The sequence below is a fragment of the Eretmochelys imbricata genome, chromosome 1 (genome assembly GCF_965152235.1).
Source record: "Eretmochelys imbricata isolate rEreImb1 chromosome 1, rEreImb1.hap1, whole genome shotgun sequence".
Lineage (NCBI taxonomy): Eukaryota > Metazoa > Chordata > Testudines > Cheloniidae > Eretmochelys > Eretmochelys imbricata.
In genome coordinates, this window is record NC_135572.1 from 235753157 (window position 1) to 235774659 (window position 21503).

Here is a 21503-nt window from a genome sequence, read left to right on the forward strand (position 1 = left end):
AGGTCCCAGGTGCTCTCTTACCTTCGGGAAGGGGGGTACTCTGTAGTTTTCCTGCAGGAGACTCATACGGATCCGATCGCCGAGGATAGCTGGCAGCTGGAGTGGGGAGACGAGGTCTACTTTAGACACTTCACGATTCAACAAGTTGGAGTGGCGACCCTGTTCTCCCCCAACCTACAGCCCGAGGTGCTAGGGGTCACAGAGGCCGTGCCGGGCCACCTGCTGCATCTCCGAGTCCGTATGGAGGGGCTTGTGGTCAACCTCGTTAACATCTATGCCCCGACAACGAGCCCGAAGCGGCTGCAATTCTATCAGCGGGTGTCCGACTTCCTCGGCACCCTAGATTCTCATGAGTGCTTAGTCCTGGGAGGGGACTTCAACACCACCCTCGAGGAACAGGACCGCTCAGGGGCCGAGCTGAGCCCGGCTGCTGCGAACATTCTCCGAGAAATAGTCGAACATCACTCCCTAGTAGACGTCTGGCGTGACCACGACCCAGATGACACTTCCACGTTCACCTTTGTCCGGGTGGAGGCCCATTGGTCACACCACTCTCGTTTGGACCATATTTATTTATCCCATTTCCATCTTTCACAGGCCCTCTCCTCCAACATTCGGCCGGCCCCATTTTCCAACCATCATCTAGCCACCATAACAGCCTCCCTCCATGCAGAGGTAGGCCGGGGCCGGCCTATTGGCACTCTAACAACAGCCTGTTGGAGGATGAGGGCTTCGTGACATGCTTCCGGGAGTTTTGGCTGACCTGGCGAGAGCAGCGGCGTGCCTTTCCCTCGGCGCGGTGATGGTGGGATCTAGGGAAGGTGCGTGCCAAGCTCTACTGCCGTGACTACACCCGGGGCACCAGCCGACGGAGAAATGCAGCGATAGAGCAGTTGGAATGGGAGGTCTTAGAGATGGAGAGGCGTCTGGCCACCAGCCCCGAGGACCCGTTCCTCTGCGGAGCGTGCCGGGAGAAGTGGGAGGAGCTCCGGGCCCTCGAGGACCATCGGGCCTGAGGTGCCTTTGTTCGATCCCGCATCCGCCTCCTTCGGGAGATGGATCGCGGCTCCCGTTTCTTCTACGCCCTGGAGAAAACGAGGGGGGCCAAGAAATACGTCACCTGCCTTCTAGCAGAAGACGGCGCCCCCCTCACGGATCCGGTGGAGATGTGTTGGAGGGCCCGTGACTTCTACACTAGCCTTTTCTCCCCGGATCCGACCGATCCTGGTGCTTGCAGGGTGCTCTGGGAGGAACTCCCCACGGTCAGCGTGGGCGACCGAGACCGACTAGAGCTGCCTCTCACCCTGGCCGAGTTCTCGGAAGCCTTCCGTCGCATGCCAACCAATAAATCTCCGGGCATGGACGGGCTGACCGTGGAGTTCTACTGCGCGTTCTGGGACATCCTTGGCCCAGACCTAGCCACTGTCTGGGCTTAGTCTTTGCAGGGCGGGGTCCTCCCTCTTTCGTGCAGGCGAGCAGTGCTCGCCTTGTTGCCGAAGAAGGGGGACCTCCGCAATTTATGAAACTGGTGTCCCGTCTCGCTCCTTAGCACGGACTACAAAATCGTAGCAAAAGCAATCTCGCTGCGGATAGGGTCCGTGATGGCGGACGTGATCCACCCAGACCAGACCTATACTGTCCCGGGTCGCAGCATTTTTGACAACCTATTTCTAGTCCAAGACCTTTTGGAACTCGGGCGTAGAGACGGTCTGTCGTTCGCCCTCCTGTCTCTCAATCAGGAGAAGGCGTTCGATAGAGTAGACCATGGGTACTTCCTGAGCACTCTGCAGGCGTTTGGATTCGGACCTCAGTTTGTGAGTTTTCTCGGGGTGCTGTACGCCTCCGCGGAGTGTCTGGTTAGGCTCAACTGTACCCTGACCGAACCAGTCAGCTTCGGGCAAGGAGTGCAGCAGGGGTGCCCCCTCTCGGGCCAGCTGTACGCTCTGGCGATCGAGCCTTTCCTCTGTCTCCTCCGCAGGAGGTTGACAGGGTTGGTGCTGCGGGAGCCGGAGCTGTGGCTGGTCATGTCGGTGTCTGCCGATGACGTGCTCCTCGTGGTCCAGGACCCGGGCGACTTGGCGCGGGTGGAGGCTTGCCAGGCCATCTATTCGGCAGCCTCCTCCGCCCGAGTCAACTGGGTCAAGAGTTCTGGCTTGGTGGTGGGGGACTGGCATTGGATGAGCTCCCTCCCACCCATGCTTCAGACCATCTGGTGGAGTGCGGGTCCACTGCTCTACCTAGGCGTTTACCTTTCTGCCACGCACCCTTCCCCGCCTGAGAACTGGCAAAATGTAGAGGGCGGGGTGATAGAGCGGCTCCGGAAATGGACGAGGCTACTCCGATGTCTCTCCCTCCGAGGGAGAGCACTGGTGCTTAACCAATTAGTTCTGTCCACGCTCTGGTACCGGCTCAACACCCTGGTCCCGGCCCCAGGTTTCCTGAGCAACCTCCGGACATGAATTCTAGAGTTCTTTTGGTCAGGAATGCACTGGGCCCCTGTTGGGGTTCTTCGTCTACCCCTGAAGGAAGGAGGGCAGGGTCTGAAGTGTCTGCACACTCAGGTCCGTGTCTTCCGCCTCCAGGCCCTGCAGAGGCTCCTTTATAGTGCAGGTAGTTCGATGTGGAGCATACTGGTGCACGCCTTCCTGCGCTGCTTCCAAGGGCTCCGATACGACCGGCAGCTCTTTTATCTATGTCCGAGAGGTTTTCCGCAAGACCTCTCCGGGCTGCCGGTCTTCTAGCAGGACCTCCTCCGGACTTGGAAACTGTTTTCAACGACCGTGGCGGCCACCGTGGGAGCAGATCTCCTCACGGAGCCCCTGCCACACAACCCCCAGCTCCGTGTGCAGGTGGTGGAGTCCCGCTTGGTGCACCAGAGTTTGGTCCTGGCGGAAGTCACGAGAGTCGGAGACCTCCTGGACTACGACCGGGGAGACTGGCTGGATCCCCTGACGCTCGCTCGGCGCATGGGGCTCTCCAGACCTTGTACCCCTCAGCGCGTACTTCAGGAGGTGAAGGCCGCCTTGACGCCCGCTTCTCGGGCTTATCTCAATCGAGCCCTGCACGAGGGCGCACCCCGCCCACCCTCTACCCCAGGCCCGCCGGACCTTTCAATTGGGCCCCTACCCTGTAGATCCCAACAAACCTCTCACCCTTTCACTGCAAGCCGGCTGCATGAACTGCAGCCGGTCAGCTTCCAAATCGCGCCATGGAAATATTTATACACACTCATGCTTCACACCCTTCACGCCCACACCCTGGTGTCCCGCCCCGATACAAAGTGGTGGGACCTACTGCCACCTTTGGAGGGTGAGCAACCTCGGTAGGCCAGCCTGTATTCCACCTTGGTCCCGAGGCCCGTCGGGGACATTAGTTGGCGGCTCTTTCATGGAGCTGTGAGCATGGGCATGTTTTTGACATGGTTCACCCCCATCCCAGATACTTGCCCTTTTTGCAACGTGAGGGAAACCCTGGCGCACGTATATTTAGAGTGTGCCAGATTGCAGCCCCTTTTCCGGCTCCTCACAAATATTTTATTACGCTTTTGGCTCCACTTTTTCCCTCACCTTTTTATCTACACCCTCCCCATCTGTGGCCCCACAAAATCGCAAGATCTCCTGGTTAACCTCCTCCTAGCCCTAGCTAAAACACCCATTTATAAAACCAGAGAGGGGAGGTTGGCTAATGAAGCGTCCTGCGATTGTAGGGCCGTTTTCCGATCCTCAGTACATTCACGTATCCGGGCGGAGTTCCTCTGGGCGGCATCCACCGACTCCCTTGACGCCTTCGAGGAGCGGTGGGTGCTGTCCGAGGTTCTCTGCTCGGTGACCCCGTCCGGTTCCCTCCGTCTGACCCTTTGATCGAGGGGAAGAACGAGAGACCCCAGCCCCAGTCGTTGCCACTGTGGATACCATCATCACTGTCACCTAGGAGGGGTCCTAAAACACATGGGTGTAATCCCCCCTACCCCCAAACTGCCCACCCGCAGCTGTGCCCATCTTGTCGGGCACTCTCAGGAGAGGAATAATCGGTGACACTGGGCGTGGCACTAGGTAACTCGAGGGGGTGGAAGACCACGAGTGTCGAGGAAGCCCCCCCGATCTAGGCCACCATGTAACTCAGGAGGGTGGAAGACCACGAGTGTCGAGAAAGCCCCCCGGCTCTGGGCCCAGGCTAGCCTGAACACTTCTCCCTCCTGAAGGCTGCTGTGTCATACCTTCTGTTTGCTTTTGTTTTGTTGCATAGTTTTGCTTTAGCCTCTTCGGTGATTCTTTGTAAGTGTTACACAAATAAAATTCTTTTCTGCTTTAAAAAAAAAAATCACTCTCCTGTAGCCATCTGGCCCAACCCTGTCACAATATATACATATATATCATGTCCCAGGGGCTTGGCTTTCATAAATTAGGCATCCTAATTCACCCGTTCAAATTGTTAAGAGTCTCTTTCCATATTTACTGGTATGTAGACAGAAGAAACAGATCCTATGCCATTGTTCACTAGGTCTTTTGAAGGTATTTACCTTATTTATGCATAGGACACAGAGTAGTGGTAACATATTCCAAATAGAAAAGGAGTGCTTGTGGCACCTTAGAGACTAACCAAGTAGTCCTTTTCTTTTTGCGATTACAGACTAACACGGCTGCTCCTCTGAAACCTGTCATATTCCAAATAATGTTTTAGCTGTTAAAGTTTTCCTTCTCTAGTATTCTAATCATTTTTTCTTCTGATTAAACAAACTCACAGCAAAATGTTCATCCTTTTAAATATATTCACATAGCGATGCCATCTTGTACTATGATTCCCATCAGCTTTCAAAAGCTAACGAAGGTCAGGCCGGGCCCAATACTTGGATGAGAGATTTCCAAAAAATACCTAGGTGCTACAGAAATTTTTGCTGATGGTGGTGCTCTTCCTTTTGAATAAGACATGAAGTTGAGGTCCTGATTACATGTGGCTGTTAAAAGATACAGAGACCCTTTCTAGAAGAGCAGGGATATTATCCTTAGTGTCCTGGCCAAATTCCAATGCTGGTAATTACATTTGGAAAGCACTGTGTAAATTTGCAGCACTATATGCACGATTTTTAATACTACTTTCTGCCTAGCCTATCTAAATTCCCCCTGTGGTTTTAATTGTGTATGGTATTCCTCTTCAGTTCCTGTCCTAAATTGTTTTAATGTGTTTGCATATACAATTTAACAGCTGCTGTGCTTTAATCCAGATGTAACTGGATTTCAGTGATGAGTGAAGTGACTCTTGTATATACAAAGTCTATAAAGTACTTGAAGATTAAAAACAAAACAAAGCAAAAAAACCTTACCCAGGGAAAAGGGACCTACTTAACCTGGGGCTAATATATTGGCCTTCTAGCACTCTCCTGTAGCCATCTGGCCTGACCCTGTCACACAGTCTAAGGCTGTCACCGACTGCAACACTATTTAATACTGATCCACCCAATGTTAGTGCACAGTTCAATTTCTTGATATTAGTACATTTCAGTTATTCTTAATATTAAAAAGTTTCTGTAAACTTAGAGGAAACAATTTTTTCTTAAAATTTGCTTAAATGTGGCATGAATAAAAACAGATTTACAGATCCTAGCATGCAAATTTATCATCTTATATGACAGGGATAAATCATGCATGCAAATCATGCATCAAAGTCATGAAATGGGCTACAAATGCAATAAAAAATAAGGTATTCAAAAATTAAACAAATGGGGTAGAGGGATGCCAAAGACGCTCTTTGCCTGGGGTGCCATTTGGTCTATGGCTAGCTGTGGCATCCCTGACCATGTTGGCTAATAGTGATTCCTGAACCATCCTCCATGAACTTGGCTAGTTTTTTTTAAACCCAGTTATACTTTTGGCCTTCACAACATTCCCTAGCTACGTGTTCCACAGGTTGACTCTGCATTGTGTGATGAAGTATCTTCTTACATTTGTTTTAAACACGCTGCCTATTAATGTCATTTTGTGACCCCTGGTTCTTGTGTTATGAGAATGAGTAAATAACACTTCCTTATTCACATTTTCCACACCGGTCATGATTTTATAGACCTACGTTACATCCCCACCTTAGTCATCTCTTTTCTAAGTTGAACAGTTCCAGTCTTTTTAATTTCTCTTTATATGGAAGCTGTTCCATATCCCTAATCATTTTATTGCCTTTCTATATACTTTTTGTAATTCTAATATCTTTTTTGAGATGGGGACACCAGAACTGCCCATATGACGATGTTGGTTATTTTCACAGGAAACACAACAAAAAGCTTTATAAACCTCTGTGTTGGAAATTTACCATCTCTTTGCAAAAGTCCATGAAATGTTTTACTTGTGTTTAGTTTTGAAATAACTTATTTATTTGTACATGATGATTTGAATCAATTCCTGGAGCCCAGACACATGAGCAACTCTAAGTAACCAGGCAGCCTCTGTATATATGGGATGAAGCAAAAAACATAGCAGACACTGCTTTGTTTCAGGATTCAAAGAGCTGGTACTAAACAGAAATAACGGCCAATGTTTCAAAACCAGATGCATAAGTTAGGTTCCTAAATCGTAACTTAACATCTCTTTCTTTGTAGTTAATAACCTTGTTTTATTGTTCTATCTCACCTAGTGTGTTTAAAATAAAGGGTCTGGGAAATTCCATTTGGGGTTACAAGTTGTGTGATTATTATTCCTTTAAAGAAATAATGGACCTAGTATAGCTTATATTGTCCAGCAGAGGGCAGGGCAGTATAGGACATACATTTCTGGGAGGAAATCTAAGATTGTGGGTGTGTTGGTGTCACCCTGCAGTATAACCAAGGCTGGTGAGAGCCAGAGTGTAACCCACATGTGGCTGGCAGGCTGCAGTCAGACACAGAGCCTCAAGATGTGGCTGCATGCTAGAAGGATGTTTGTGAGTGGGCCATATGGGAGCTACTTCAGGAAGACATTGTAAGGCACCCGAGGATGCAGGGCAAGGGTGACACCAGTACTCATTAGCCTAGATTGTACCATGGTATATCACAATCAAGGAAGATAATTGCAATTTTTTTTCAACAGATGAATATACAGTACAAGGTATTTTGTGTTAATGCATATATTCTATGTTAAGTATATACTAAGCTAAGTATTTATTTTTAGACAATGGACAAATAGAGACATACCAGCGGACCTACTGCTTATAAATAAAGAAAACTATATTTCAAAGCATTACTGTGGGGATAGCAACTAAAAGTTCATATTATTTTAGTAATTATTGTGTAGCTTGAAGAAATAGAACTAAACAATTAATTGCAACCACAATAGGGGTTAGTGTTACCAGTAGACAATGATGTAGCATGCAGTCTATTTCTTCTGGGAGGGGGTAAGTCATTAGCTTTTCATCACCAACTATTTGCATTTATACTTCATAAAATAAGGCCGTTAATGGCACAACTGCATTTATTTTTACTGGAGACTTTCCTTACAGATTAAACCCTGATCCAACTGGAGTCAAATGAAAATTTTGCCACTCACTGAAGTGGGAGCAACCTTTGGCTCAGAAAAGGCAGAATTAGTTTCTAAAAAAAGTGTACCAGTATGAATTGAAAAGCAATTAAAATTATGATAATCACCTACCAGGAAATTTAAGAAATTCTATTTGTTTGGTGTAGGAAAAACTATGCTAAAGAGGTGACAGAATGGTACTATATACATATGTAAAGATTAACAGTTTGATTTTAGTGTCAATCACTTATATTTAATAGACAGTAGAAATAAAATAAAGAAATTACAAAAGAGTCTTGTCTCTTTAAAGGTTGACAGTGAGCAAGCTCCAGGTTGATGATTCAGCCAGGATAATTAGCATTTTAAATTAGGATAGCCCAAAGAGCAGATGCTTCATGGGGTGCTGAGTGCTTAACTGGAAATAAGGGATGCACTTCAGTGTCTCTTTGTATCTCGTAGCCATTTACACTGATGCAAATTGATGAAGTGATTGCAAACTGCAATTAAATCAGAATAACGATATGGTGAATTGAGTCCAAGATATGAAGGAGGGACTGAAAGTCAATTATTGTCTGGATACAACTTTAAAAGGATGTTTACAGTAGTAAAAGTAGAACAGGAATACAAACCAAACCAAACCCCAGAAAATCATATCCAAAGTAACTAATAAAATCCTGAGAGAATTTGGAACACACCTAATGGACATTTAATAAGACACCAACATCTTCTCCTTTTGGTGGCACATCTAGGTAAATATTTTTGTGGCTAAATCATGGGGACAATGGGAGATCTAAATATCACAAAAGGAACAATTGAGAGAAATGGGAGAGGAAAGATCACAAGACACCTGAGATCAGAAGGCGAGTCCCTGAGTTCTCATCTATGCTAAATACAACATGGTTGTTTATTAACCTTGTTAAAACAGAGTTTTGTTTTCCCTGAAGGTAACATGGTTCCCCTGCGATGTTCATAACATGATTTGGTCTCGTCCACACAAGCAAAAGCAAGCTGTGACACAATATGATTAGGCCACGGTTGTATTGTAAACAGATCCCTACCATAGCTTGTAATAAGCTACTTAATGTGACAACAGGGAAATAATGCAAGTGATGGAAAAGAATTATTCACATAGGATACTAGTCTTGTATTAATATGAAAGGTATTAGATTAACAGCCCTGGAAAGAGACTAGGAACAGCGCAATGAGTGGCAGTGCAAACTTCCCCACATTTCCACAACTCTAAATTGGAAGGGCTGGCTGTGATCTTTGGCTTTTCTGATGAGACTGCCAACCTGATTTAGTCTGGTATTTTGAGTTTTCATATTCATGTTTCTTTGGAAACAAATTGTGATAGTCTATTTTGCGGCGTTTCCACTAGAAGTTGGACTGAGATCCATGCAGCTAAAATTCTGATGGTAAATATATGAATGAATACCAGATTTGATAGGCTATATATCTCATCACTATTCTCTTAAGTCATTCAGCTCCCCGGCATTGTACAAATTTAACTGATTCCCATATATAAAAACCTAGTACCTTCCATTAAAATCCATCTGAAAAAACTCATTTCCCTCTGCAAATTTCCTTTAAAACAAACGATTATTTGCACATTCATGCTGTAAATTCTGCTGCAGCCTATTAATTGCTTGATCCAGGTAGGGGAGATAAATTAAAGTGAACCTCAATTACATAATCTAGTGCAAAATTATGTAGTCTAATTGAGAAGCAACAGGGAGCTCAGAAATCCAAGAGGTTTTATACAAGTTGACTAAACTGAGTTAACTCCAAAATAGGCAATAGAAGTCCCATTTAAAGCCAGGAACATAAACTCTAGCTTGTTCAGTTGCTGAACAAGTTCAGAGTAGAAAACAAATGCATTTGTTCCTTGGTCCTGTTGGTTTGGGAAAACACTTTTCATGTCGAAATGACTGGCACATTTTCTTAAGGTGACCTAATGTATTACCAGGGTTATCTAGCACCATTCTATCCATCTAAAAAGAATGGCCTATTGTAGCATAAAACAGTGGCCATAAAGTTAAAAGTTTAAACAATCTCATCCTGTAAATAGTTTGGCTTCAAGGTCACTCATATTCATTGTGTTGTGTTTGCTTTGTTTACTTCTAATCTTCCTATGGTCACACCAGAAAGGGGGAAAAACCATGAAGGGGTACAGTTTTCAACATTCTTATTAAACTGGGATGGAATATTAGCGGAACAATGTATTTTAAAATATCAGCCTGAAGTACACACACACACACACACTAGGGGTAAGTGCACTGTTGGAAGGCATTTGACTTGCTGTCATAGCCTTAAAACAGATATTACAGACACTTGTACATTATCTATTAATGATTTTGATAGTGGGAAAACTGTGGTATATGGTTTCAGAGGGGTAGCTGTATTAGTCTGTATCAGTAAAAACAACAAAGGAGTCCTTGTGGCACCTTAGAGACTAACATTTATTTGGGCATAAGTTTTCATGGGCTACTTCATTAGATGCATGGAGTCAAAAATACAGTAGGCAGATATAAATATACACCACATGAAAAGATGGGAGTTACCAGGCTGGGGGTCAGTGCTAATGAGGCCAATTCAATTAGGGTGGATGTGGCATTCCCAACAGTTGACAAGAAGGGGTGAATAGCAACAGGGGAAAATTACTTTTTGTGGTGACCCAGCCACTAACCCTGCACTTGGTAAGGCAACTCCCATCTTTTCATGTGCTGTATATTTACACCTGCTTACTGTATTTTTCACTCCATGCATCTGATGAAGTGGGTTATAGCCCACGAAAGCTTATGCCCAAATAAATTTGTTAGTCTCTAAGGTGCCACAAGGACTCCTCATTGTTTTTAGTGTGGTATGTTATTCATGCCATGAAGGTGTATAATAACTTTTTTTTTTGAACTAGTGTTTCCAAATGTACTGGTAAGTATATTTCAGATAATAGAATAATTTTTTTTCTAAATATTCCATATAAAGACTATTGTCATATTAGTAGGAGAGTTTGGCCCAAACCACACAGTTCAGGTTGAAACAGATTTTACAAGGAAGCTAAACTTTACAAAAGTTTGCAATATTTGGATTTAGTATCATTCCTGCTTTGGCCTATTATTATGGAAGACTTACAGTTCCACAGTTAAACTTGACTTGAGTTTTGCACATTTAAATCAGAGATACAACCACTGTATTATTATATATAGGAAGAATGCAGCATATCCTCCCAAAAAATACAGAACTTGTTCTGTGAGTATAGAATGAATTTTCTGAGAATTTAGAAGTAAATTGGTCAGTTAATTTAGGAGTTAAGATTAAGGAAACAGTCCTTTAAGAAATTTACCAGCCTGTGTTATATCATTTGTTGTTCTGAATGATTTTAGTGGAATAAAACATGACATCGCGTAGTTAAAACTCAGTGAAATCTCATGCATTAGAAGATTTCTGTTTTTATTATTAATGGTAAGTTTTTTCTGTTAGTCTTCATAACAAAGTTTCTTCTTCAGGATGGCTGACAAATAATCTGATACTCAGAATTTCACAAAGAGCTATCCTCTTTCAAAATGGCTGCTGTCTTCTATTGTTCTACTTAGAGACTCCTAGGCACCCTCAGTTAAGATGGCCACAGTCTCCCATAATGCTACAGAGTAAGTCCTCTGGTAGAGATGCCACACTTCCTGTACACGCTTCATGGAGTCTTTGGTTTCCTGGGACACACTTCCGGCTGGGGGCAGAAACAAAGAAGCCCATGACTGGGCAGTTGCACGCTATAACTATACAGAGAAGTAGAAAGTTTGTTACCTCATTTCTGTACATAGTTCTGTTAATAATATAGGGTTTATCTTGACACTGGTCTGCTCATCAGTGAGATGCTACGTGGTACCAGGAATGGAAGGCACAGCATGCTGGAAGATACAGTGAGAGGTAACATTGAAATGAATGTTATGGAGCCTGTGGAACGGTATGTAACTCCCCAGCCCTCAGAATCAGAATCCAGGCTGAGTATGCCTGGAAACGGTACAGACAACAATTTGAACGGTATATGAAAACCACTGGGGCAAATAAATTGGAGGATGAGCAAACGATTGCTTTTCTCTTAGCAGCTGGCACAGAATCCCTAGATGTCTGCAAAGCATTCCACACAGATGGTAGGGGTGGGTAGGAGGGAGAGGAAAATTTTGCAGAAATAAAAAAGAAAATGTTTGAGGATTGTTGTATCCCTAGAAAAAGTGTTACTTGTGAGAGATACACATTCAGGATGAGAACACAGAGGGAAGGGGAAACAATAGAGGAGTTTGTTACAAACTTAAAACTAAAAAAAGTCAGTTCTGTGAATATGTAATATTAACAGACTGATTAAAAACCAGATTGTTCTGGGGTGTAACAACAAAAAAAGCCCATGAAAGATTACCAAGGGAGATGAATCTGACACTAGAAAGGGCAATATGTATATGCCAAGCAGCAGAACCCACAGAAACAAATAAAAAACCTAGAGAAAGGCACAGAACTCATGACTGTGAGCACCATATATAAACCAGTAAGGAAAAAGTTCACAGAAATTACAGTGACAATGGACAGAGACATGGAAACAGCATGTTTCCAGCATGTAAAGCAGGAAGCTATGGCATTGATGTGGCACCCAGCAGGAGTATAGGAAACACCAGCCTTCAGCAAATATGTAGAAACTGTAATAAACCCAACCATTATGCTATGATGTGTAGCGAAAGCATGTTAAGGTGTGTATCCTGGACTTTCTCCCCACACCACATTCTGTGGTATCTGAGTGCCTGGCTGTAGAGATTTCTTGGTGTGTTTGGGGTGGTTACTAGATCTATGAAGGTAAGTGCAGTGATCTTTGAGTTTCTTGTATATACAGATCCACACACTTAAAATTGCATTCACCAAAACAAGGACACCCCAGAGAAGTAGATTGTATCATGGAATGAGCCACCCAAAAACCCTAAGAGAACCTGCTTCAGTTATAGAAGCTTACATTGCAGTGTAGACATACTTTCTGAGTACCTTTCTCAGACCTGAAAAAGAGCTCACTGTAGCTTGAAAGTTGGTCCAATAAAAGATATTACCTCACCCATCATCCTGGGACCAACATGTCTACAACAACACTGCAAGCTACAAAACATGACAGCAAATAGCATAGTTTAGAGAAGAGAAAAACCAATAGATTGTGTTCATTCCTTTGTAACTGAAAGAAAAGGGAGGGGTACTACAACTGTGTATGAACCCTAAAGAGCTGAACAGAAAAAAGACAACATGTCTGAGATGGCAGGTGCCAAATTTTTTCAGCAAATCATATGCATTGTTAGGATTTTGGCAAATCTCCTTTGACACTGAGAGCTCAAAGATCTGCTCTTTCAACACACCATTTGGCAGATACCACTTCTTAAGACTCTCTTTTGTCATACTTTCAGTTTCAGAAGTATTTCACCACATAGTGAGCCATCCCTGAGTGCTCCTCCAGGCTCCAGCAGCAGCAACTACTTCTTCCTGTCCCCTGGTAGTGGAGGCTGGTTTCTGCAGATAACCAGACATGTGTGTGCGGGCAGCTTGGACTGGGGCCAGGCAGAATTGGGGGCAGGGCAAGGCTGGGTGGCGCTCGCACCTTCCCTGCCCCTCGGGGGCTGGCCTGGGCCCACCATGCCCCCCAGACATTCCTCTGTGCCCTGCCCCCCCAATTTGGGACCACTGGATTAAAAACTGGCTAATTTATAGGTCTCAAAATGTAATTGTAATCAGGGAATCATCATCAAACTGGTGTTTCCAGTGGAGTCCCATAGGGATGGGGTCTTATCCCTATGCTATTTAACATTTTTATCAATGATCTGGAAGAAAATGTTAGATCGTCACTGATAAAGTTTGCAAATGATACACAAAATGATTCTGAGCAATCTGGATCTCTTGATAAACTGGACTGAAGCAAACAATATGCATTTTAATATGGCTAACTGTAAAATGTGTACATCTAGGAACAAAGAATGTAGGCCATACTTATAGGATGGGGGACTCTATTCTGGGAAGCAGTGACTCTGAAAAAAGATTGTGATGGATAATCAGCTGAACATGAGCTCCCAATATGAAGTTGCGGCCAGAAAAGCTAATGCAATCTTTGGATGCGTAAACAGGGAATCTCAAGAAGAAAGAGAGGTTATTTTACCTCTGTTTTTGGCATTGGTGTGACCACTACTGGACTATCTAGTTTTATTTAGTTTTCATGCCCACAATTCAAGAAGGATGTTGATAAATTGGAAAGGATTTAGAGAACAGCCATGAGAATGATTAAAGTATTAGAAAACATGTCTGTAGTGAAAGTCTAAAAGAGCTCAATCTATTTAGCTTAACAAAGAGAAGGTTAAGGAATTACAATACAAAAGTATCTGAAGGAGAAAAATTTAATAACGGGCTCTTCAATATAGCTGAGAAAGGTATAATATGATCCAATGGCTGGAAGTTGAAGCTAGACAAATTCAGACTGGAAATAAAGCATGCATTTTTGACAGTGAGGGTAATTAGCCATTGGAACAATTTACCAAGGGCCATGGTGGATTCTCCATCACTGACTATTTTTAATCAAGATTGGATGTTTTTCTATTACATCTTCTCTAGGAATTAATTTGGGAAGGTCTATGGCCTGTGTTATGCATGAGGTCAAACTAGACTCACTAGATGATCACAATGGTTCCTTTTAGACTTGAAATCTATGAATCTCCACAAGGTCACTGAATGGGCATGGTGATCAGAGCATGGAAGAGAGTACAATGATTTAAAGTACATTCTAACATTCGCTCCAGTGCTGCAATTTTTTGACCCAGAGAAAAGACTCTCCACACATGCCTTGAAAGGACAACTGGGAGCAGTACCATTAATGTCAAACTGATTTGTTGCCAGTCTCTCGTGCATCTAGGTTTGTGACAGCTGCAGAAAAGATGTATGAATAAATTGAAAAGGAGATACTAGGTCTGGAATATGGACAAAATTTCAAATCTTTCTTTATGGCCATAGCTTCAAAGCAGAAACTGATCAAAATCCATTGACTTCAATATGCAGAAAGAGAATCAAAGAATCATCACCGAGGACACAGTGATCATTTCTGAAAATATAAAATTATGATTTCTGCTGTAGGATGAGTCCAACCTGGATATCACTTGGTAACAGCAGACACACGCTCAAAAACATATGCTCCATCTGACAGTACGCAGCCTGATCTGGCACAAGTAGTAAATATACATGTGAACGTGATAAGTGTCTTCAGCTGTATCTCCAGGCATATGGGATGAACTGTAGACAGAAATAACTAAAGATGAGATGCCACAAGCAGTGATGCAAGTGATAAATAAAGGAAGGGGAAAAAAAGCAGCACTGCATATTTTCACAAAATATTTTCAGTGGTCTTATGAGTGCTTTTGAAGGGGACACAGATCGTGGTCCCAGGGTGATGAGAAGGACAATATTGAAACAAATAAATGAAGGGTACTGGGAAATGACCAAATCAAAAAGGAGAGCTAGAGAAATTGTATTCTGGCCACAGATGAATAGCGACAAAGAAATGATGAGTAAGTGTGGAATGTATCAGAGGTACAGAGATTCCTGGCAGAAAGAACCAAGAAAGAACCTCAAAACCAACTTGCAATTCCATGGGACAAAGTCAGAATAGACACGTTCTTCAACTTGGGATGACACAAACACCTGGTTACAATGGACAACTTTACCAATTTCCCAGATGAAGTCATAGCTGAAGATACCACAACAGCAACAATTGCCAGGCATATTAAATCTGTATTTGCAGGTCATAGAATTCCAAAAACAGTAATAACTGACAGAGGACCACAGCTCAAGAAGGCGTTCCTTGACTTTGCTAAAATGTACAACTTTCATCATGAGACATCCCGAATATTTTCAAACCAATAGATTAGCTGAACATGAAGTGTGTATAGTGAAGAACTTGCTCAAAAACAAACAAAACAAACAAAAAGCAATGGGAGCAAGAAACAATCCATATTTAGTACTACTCAGCGTGGCAAATCACCTGATGAACTCCTCTACAACAGACACATAAATACTCAGATTTCCAAATATGGGACAAAACCAAAGGATTGCTAAGGAGTGTGTGATAGTGAGGAAAATACTGTGAAAGTACAATCAGGTGAAATATTACAATAAAGGAGCAAATCCTCTCCACAGTTAAAAAACGAAGACTCAGTGAGGACTTGGCAAGATGTGCCCCAGCCAGTCAAGGCTACAATAATCAAAGAAGAATCACCTTATTTATACTTGCTGATTGCAGACAAAGGCAAAACCTCACAAAAGGAACTTGTAAGCATATCATAAGACACCTGACAACTCAGCTGAGATAAGTGAAGTGAGAGCAGACATACAAGTGGAAAACAATTCACAAACGGACCTGATTGTTGACTAAGACTGAACAGTCGGTTACAGACAAGGACTTGCAATACAGCAGATTGAGAAGATTGCTGAAGTACCCTAAGAGACTGATCGAGACATGTTATTATTGTGTTCTGAGGCGGATTGACAGTGAAACACAGGGTGCCCTGGCACAGGGCCCCCGCAATGACAAGGGGCCGCAGAGCCGGGTAGCTGCAGGGACAAAAGCTTGGTCCTGCTGGCTCCTGGGGCTCCTGTTGCAGGCTCCGCACCCACCGGCAGCCAAGCTCTCCTCTCCCCCGCCTCTTCTCCCAGTGCTTCCCCCGCCAAGGCACTCAGGTAGCTCTGGGAGAGAGGAGGAGGAGTGGGGCCGCAGTGTGCTCGGGGGAGGAGGAGGAGAAGAGGCAGGGGCGGGGCCTTGGGGAAGGGGGTGGAATCAAGGCCGGGTGGAGCAAAGGCAGGACCCTGCACTCCCCCTACACATACCATCCCCTAACCCCCTGCCATGAGCTGCTCAGGGCAGAGAGCACCCCCATGACCCCAGTCCACACCCCCAACCCCCTGTCCTGACTCGTGCACTCCCTCACACACCCCCAGCCCCCTGACCTCCCTGACTCCTGCCCCCCCCCACATCCGCACCCCCACCCTGAGCACCAAACGGGAGCTCCTGCACTTCCCCCCGACATTCCCACCAGCACCCCTCACACCAAATGGGAGTTGCTCCAGGTAAGCTCTCCACACCCCAACCTCCTGCCCCAACCCTGTGCCACCTCCTGCATTCTAACTCCTGGCCAGCCCCTGCACCCCAGACCCCAGCCTGCTCCCGCACCCTAACTCCCTCCCAGACCCTGCATCCCTATCCCTGACTCCTGCAACCTCTCACACCCCCCCAGCCGACAACTGCACCCCCCACACACTCCCAGCCTTGACTTCTGCACCCCTCTCATACACCCTGCCCTCCCTGACTCCTGGAACCCCACACCCCCAGTCCCCTGCCCACCCTGACTCCTCCACCCCCCCATCCCCACCTGCACCCCTCGCACCAAATGGGAACTGTCACAGGTAAGTGCTCTGTCCCAGCCCTGAGCCCCCTCCCACACCGTAACTCCTGGCCAGTCCCTGCACCCCAACCCCCAGCCTGATCCTGCACCAAAACTTCCTCCCAAACCCTGCACCCCCAGCCCTGAGCCCCCTCCTACACCACAAGTCCTGGCCAGACCCCGCACCCCAAAGCTTTTTTACATTTTTTTATAAAGCACTCTTATTCAAAGCGTTTTACAATAGTTAGCTAACGGTACAAACAATATCTGGAAAGATCATTAAGTGGTCCACCGAGACACTCAGTGATTTTCAAGTGATCTGTGGAAAAATAAGTTAGACTACAAAAAGAATCAAGGTACCTCACTTTATTTTAATTTATTTCCTTTTACTTATAGGAGGAGGATGAAGAAAAAAAAAGAATGAAAAATGGTGGGGAGAGAAGAGAGAATGTTCTTTTTCTTTGCTGGGTCCCAAGGAGGGGGCCCCAAAAATGAAGCTGAGCACAGGGCCCACTAACTCTAAATCCGCCACTGATTGCGTCATAACCTGAAGGGTTGTTCAGTCCCTGTTGTATTTGTTATAGTTCGTTAGTATAGTATTATAATAGTATATTATAATATTATAATAGTATTGTAATTCATTCAAGAAATTTAGAAAGGGAGCTAAGAAAGGGCAGATGTGCTATAAAGTAAGTCATCCGAGAAGTGTTGAGATGCCACATTCCCTGTACACTCTGTCACAGGAAACCAAAGCCTGCATAAACACTTCTTGCTGGGGAAGAAACAAAGAAGCACAGGACTGGGCAGTCACAGGCTGCAGCTACCTGGAGTAGTAGAACATTTGCTACCTCATTTCTGTATCTAGTTCTGTTCATAATAAAGAGCTTCTTGACACCGATCTGCTTGTCAGCAAAATACTACACCTCTCAGGGAAGGTGATCGCTCCTGACATCATATCACCACCAGAATGTTTTGAGATCTTGTCTTCCACTCAGTATTCGCACTAAATGTCCTGAGTTATTGCTGAAATATACTCAGCTAAAGTGTTCAATTTACAATGTACTAAAATGCTTATGCCAGTATTTATATGATATATACCCCAGTAGAAGATCTAATGGATGATCTGAGACAATTTAAGAGGAGTTCTGAGAAAAACAACAAAAAGTTTAGGGGTCTAGAAGGATTGATTTAAGATTAAAAGAAGTTGCTATTTACAGCTCCGCTAAACAACGACTAAATATTTGAAGACTAAAGAGGGAGTGGAATTATTTAGGGTAGTAGTCAGGGGTACTATGTAACTAAGAGCAAAGCTTAAAATTAAAATCTAGGCTGCATATCATGAAGAATTCCTAACAGTGAGATATATTAGGCTACACAATATTCTTTAAAAGGAAGAGTGGAAATTGTCTCATTTGGGATAGTTTAACATTAAGTTACATTGCATGACTAGGGAACAATTCCACACAGGAAAAGGACTGGTACCTCCTCCTAATTATTGGGCCTTAAACAGAAATTTGAACATTGCTTGGCCAAAGCTAGTTATCTGAAATTTGGCTGGAATTCAGTTGATTTAACTATTCAAAACTAGATTTAACCACTTGTGACCCATGCCACTACCAACTCAGAGATGTGATAAAGTTCCATACTTCCAAGAATATTAACATACAAAGTATGTGGGTATTGTAGATGTATTAAAAAGGTGGACAAGTGTTACTGGTATCAATATCCTAACTGCACGTCTCTAATATAAAATGGATAATTAGCCGTACTGATTTTTTTTTTAATAACTCCAAGGATGAAACCTTGTAAGGCAATTTAATGTCTCATAAAAAAGTGTTTCATGTACTAGGTATGATCATCATTTTCAGGGCTCTAGCTCAGAAAGTCAATACTTCCAAAATTTTCAACAACATGCAATCAAACTTTGAAGCTCACTGAGCTTCCATTATCTAGTATAGTCCCTAAACGAACATCTCTTCCTAACACTCAAAGCTTAATGCAGGTATGGCATTATAAAATGAGCTCAGTCTTCACTTACTTACTCTTGGCAGAATTTGATCTTTACTTTATAGACTTTTACCAGTTTAAATTTTCAGTTGTGCAAAATCAAAGAAGAAAGGTGTAAACTTATATGTAAAAATATACAAAGTAAATATCCTTCAATTAAATTCTCAAGCAGTATTTCTCTTTTTGCCTATTTGCAAATTTCGATTATTATTGATGGAAATAATTTTTCATGGGTTTGTGTGTGTATGGTGAAGTCAACATTTGCCAGTAAAAATCAAATCCTTCCAAGACTGCTTTTATTGTATCCTGTTTTTCTCTTAGTATCTGACTTCCTTTTGTTGTTCCATTTACAGTGTGTCATAAGCATAATGGAAAATCTCTGTCTTGTCATCAATTTGACAATAAAGGGCCAGATGCCCATCTGATGTAAATTGTAATAACGCCAGTGAAGTCAATTTGCATCAGCTGAGGATCTGGGCCAGCCAGTCAATTTCTACCTCCCTTTACACCATTGATACAGCAGTTGGTTTCAGTTTCATTGCAAAGGTGAAACGGAGGCAAGAATTTGGCCTAAAAAGCAGAGCTCTGCAAAATACAGGTGTCACACTGTCTGGAGTAGCTCACAACTGTGAGTGCCTACCTCAAGGCAGACTGTCAGAAGACAAGGGCAGACATCCCAAGCTGGTGGTATGTTCTATAATTAGATTTCACCAAATCAGAACTCCTGGGTAATCATACCAGTCTTACACAGAATCACAGACAGTCCCCTTAGACTCTCCAGCCTATTTTGCCACCCAGACAAATGGACCTTTTTAATAAAAGGTTACTCAAACCTAAAATCACACCACATCAGGTTGCTCCCAGTTCCAAGGCACCAGCCACTTACCCCAGATCAAATGGTACTCCAGATTTTACACCAAAGACAATGCTGGTAACCAGTTCTATAATTAAACTAAAGATTGATTAGCTAAGAAAAAAGAACAAGAGTTTATTGAGAGGTTAAAGCAGGTAATATAACAGGTAAATTTCAGTTTGTAACTTCAAGTGGTGGCAGTGATGTAATAAACTGCCCGATTCCCAAAGGTCTTTCAGGGCTGCCCAGAATAACTCTGGGGATCTCAGGCTTCTCATTCAGTTATTCTGCCCTGTTAGAATCCAAACAGTCCAGAGATTAAAGCATCTTTCTTTGAATCCATATTTATAGTATCTTCACACACAAAGCAAGCTGACAGTGTCTCTACTAACATGGGCTTTTCCTTTGATGGCGGTGAGTGAGGCATGCACTTAAGACTTTTGACCTCCAACCATATATATAATGGCCACTTGCTTTGAAATTAGCATTTTCTGTTAAAGTCCTTAAGTTCTTCATTAGTATCCCACAAGGCTTCTTTGATATCTGAGCTATTTAGTTACAGGGGTATTTACCATGTAAACCTTTGCTATTACATTATGACAGGAACAGGTAAGTGAAAACAATGTATGTAACATTCCATTAGTTTTAGGAAGTTTAAACACCCAAACATTCTTATACATCTAACAATTACTTTGAATTGACCTGAGCAAGTTATCTTGGTGATAACTTCATGCTTTGGTCTCATCACAAAACCTTTGCATCACTCCTATCTTCCAAAATTCCTCCCTCCCCAAAAACTTCTCAAAACAGAATATTTTTTATGCGTATGGATGCATTTCAATTTCTTCTCTCCCCAATCCAACAAGACACTTCTATTTTATATAAATACTGCCAATAGTACCATGCTCATCACCATATTACCTGAGCACCTTTCAGTAGTGTATTAAACGATGGGGCTAACATCCATTATGTTCTGTTTGTTTTCTCATCCTCTCCCCAAAGGGAGAAGTATGGGCAGTAGTGTGTCTCATTTTGGTAGGTTTTTAAAAAAACACATATACCTATTGCTATGTATTTATTTATGTTAGATAAGGCAAGGTCAAAGATATACAGTGGGAAGGTGTTTACTTCCTCACTGAAAACAAAATGGCAGCGACAAACTTGGCTGATTTCCAGTATGTAGCGAATTCTCATTCTAATTCAAGTTAAATTCAAGCATGTTTGCAATGAGCCAGCTCCTGCTTCCACTGAAGTCAACTGGCTCAACCTCTGTTCAAATTGTCAGGTAGTATTAAGTCTCAGGGATAATCAGACTTAAATAGAGGAGGAAAAGATGATTAAATTACTGTGATCACAAAGCTCTGTTCTGAATCCAGCATTTTTTTAATCCTTCTAGTTTACCTCTTTATTTCAAAATTTCCCTCACAATTCATTCTTTTAAGCAGACACCCCTTACTTATGGCTGTGAAGAAATTGCAGAGTGCACACACAAACCCTTCAATTACCTCAAATGATGAGTAGACTGACTTTAATCAGATGTACATAAGCTTCATTTCGATTTAATGGAGAATTACAGTAGTACAATTTGAGTATGATGATGATGGAATGAAATATGCAGGATAGCTGACATTAAAGATGTTCCAAATTGTTCAGATATAACTTACTTCCATCAGGAGAATATTTGCAGTATACTGTTTCATGAACACTGGGAATCCTTTTCTATCTTCGTTC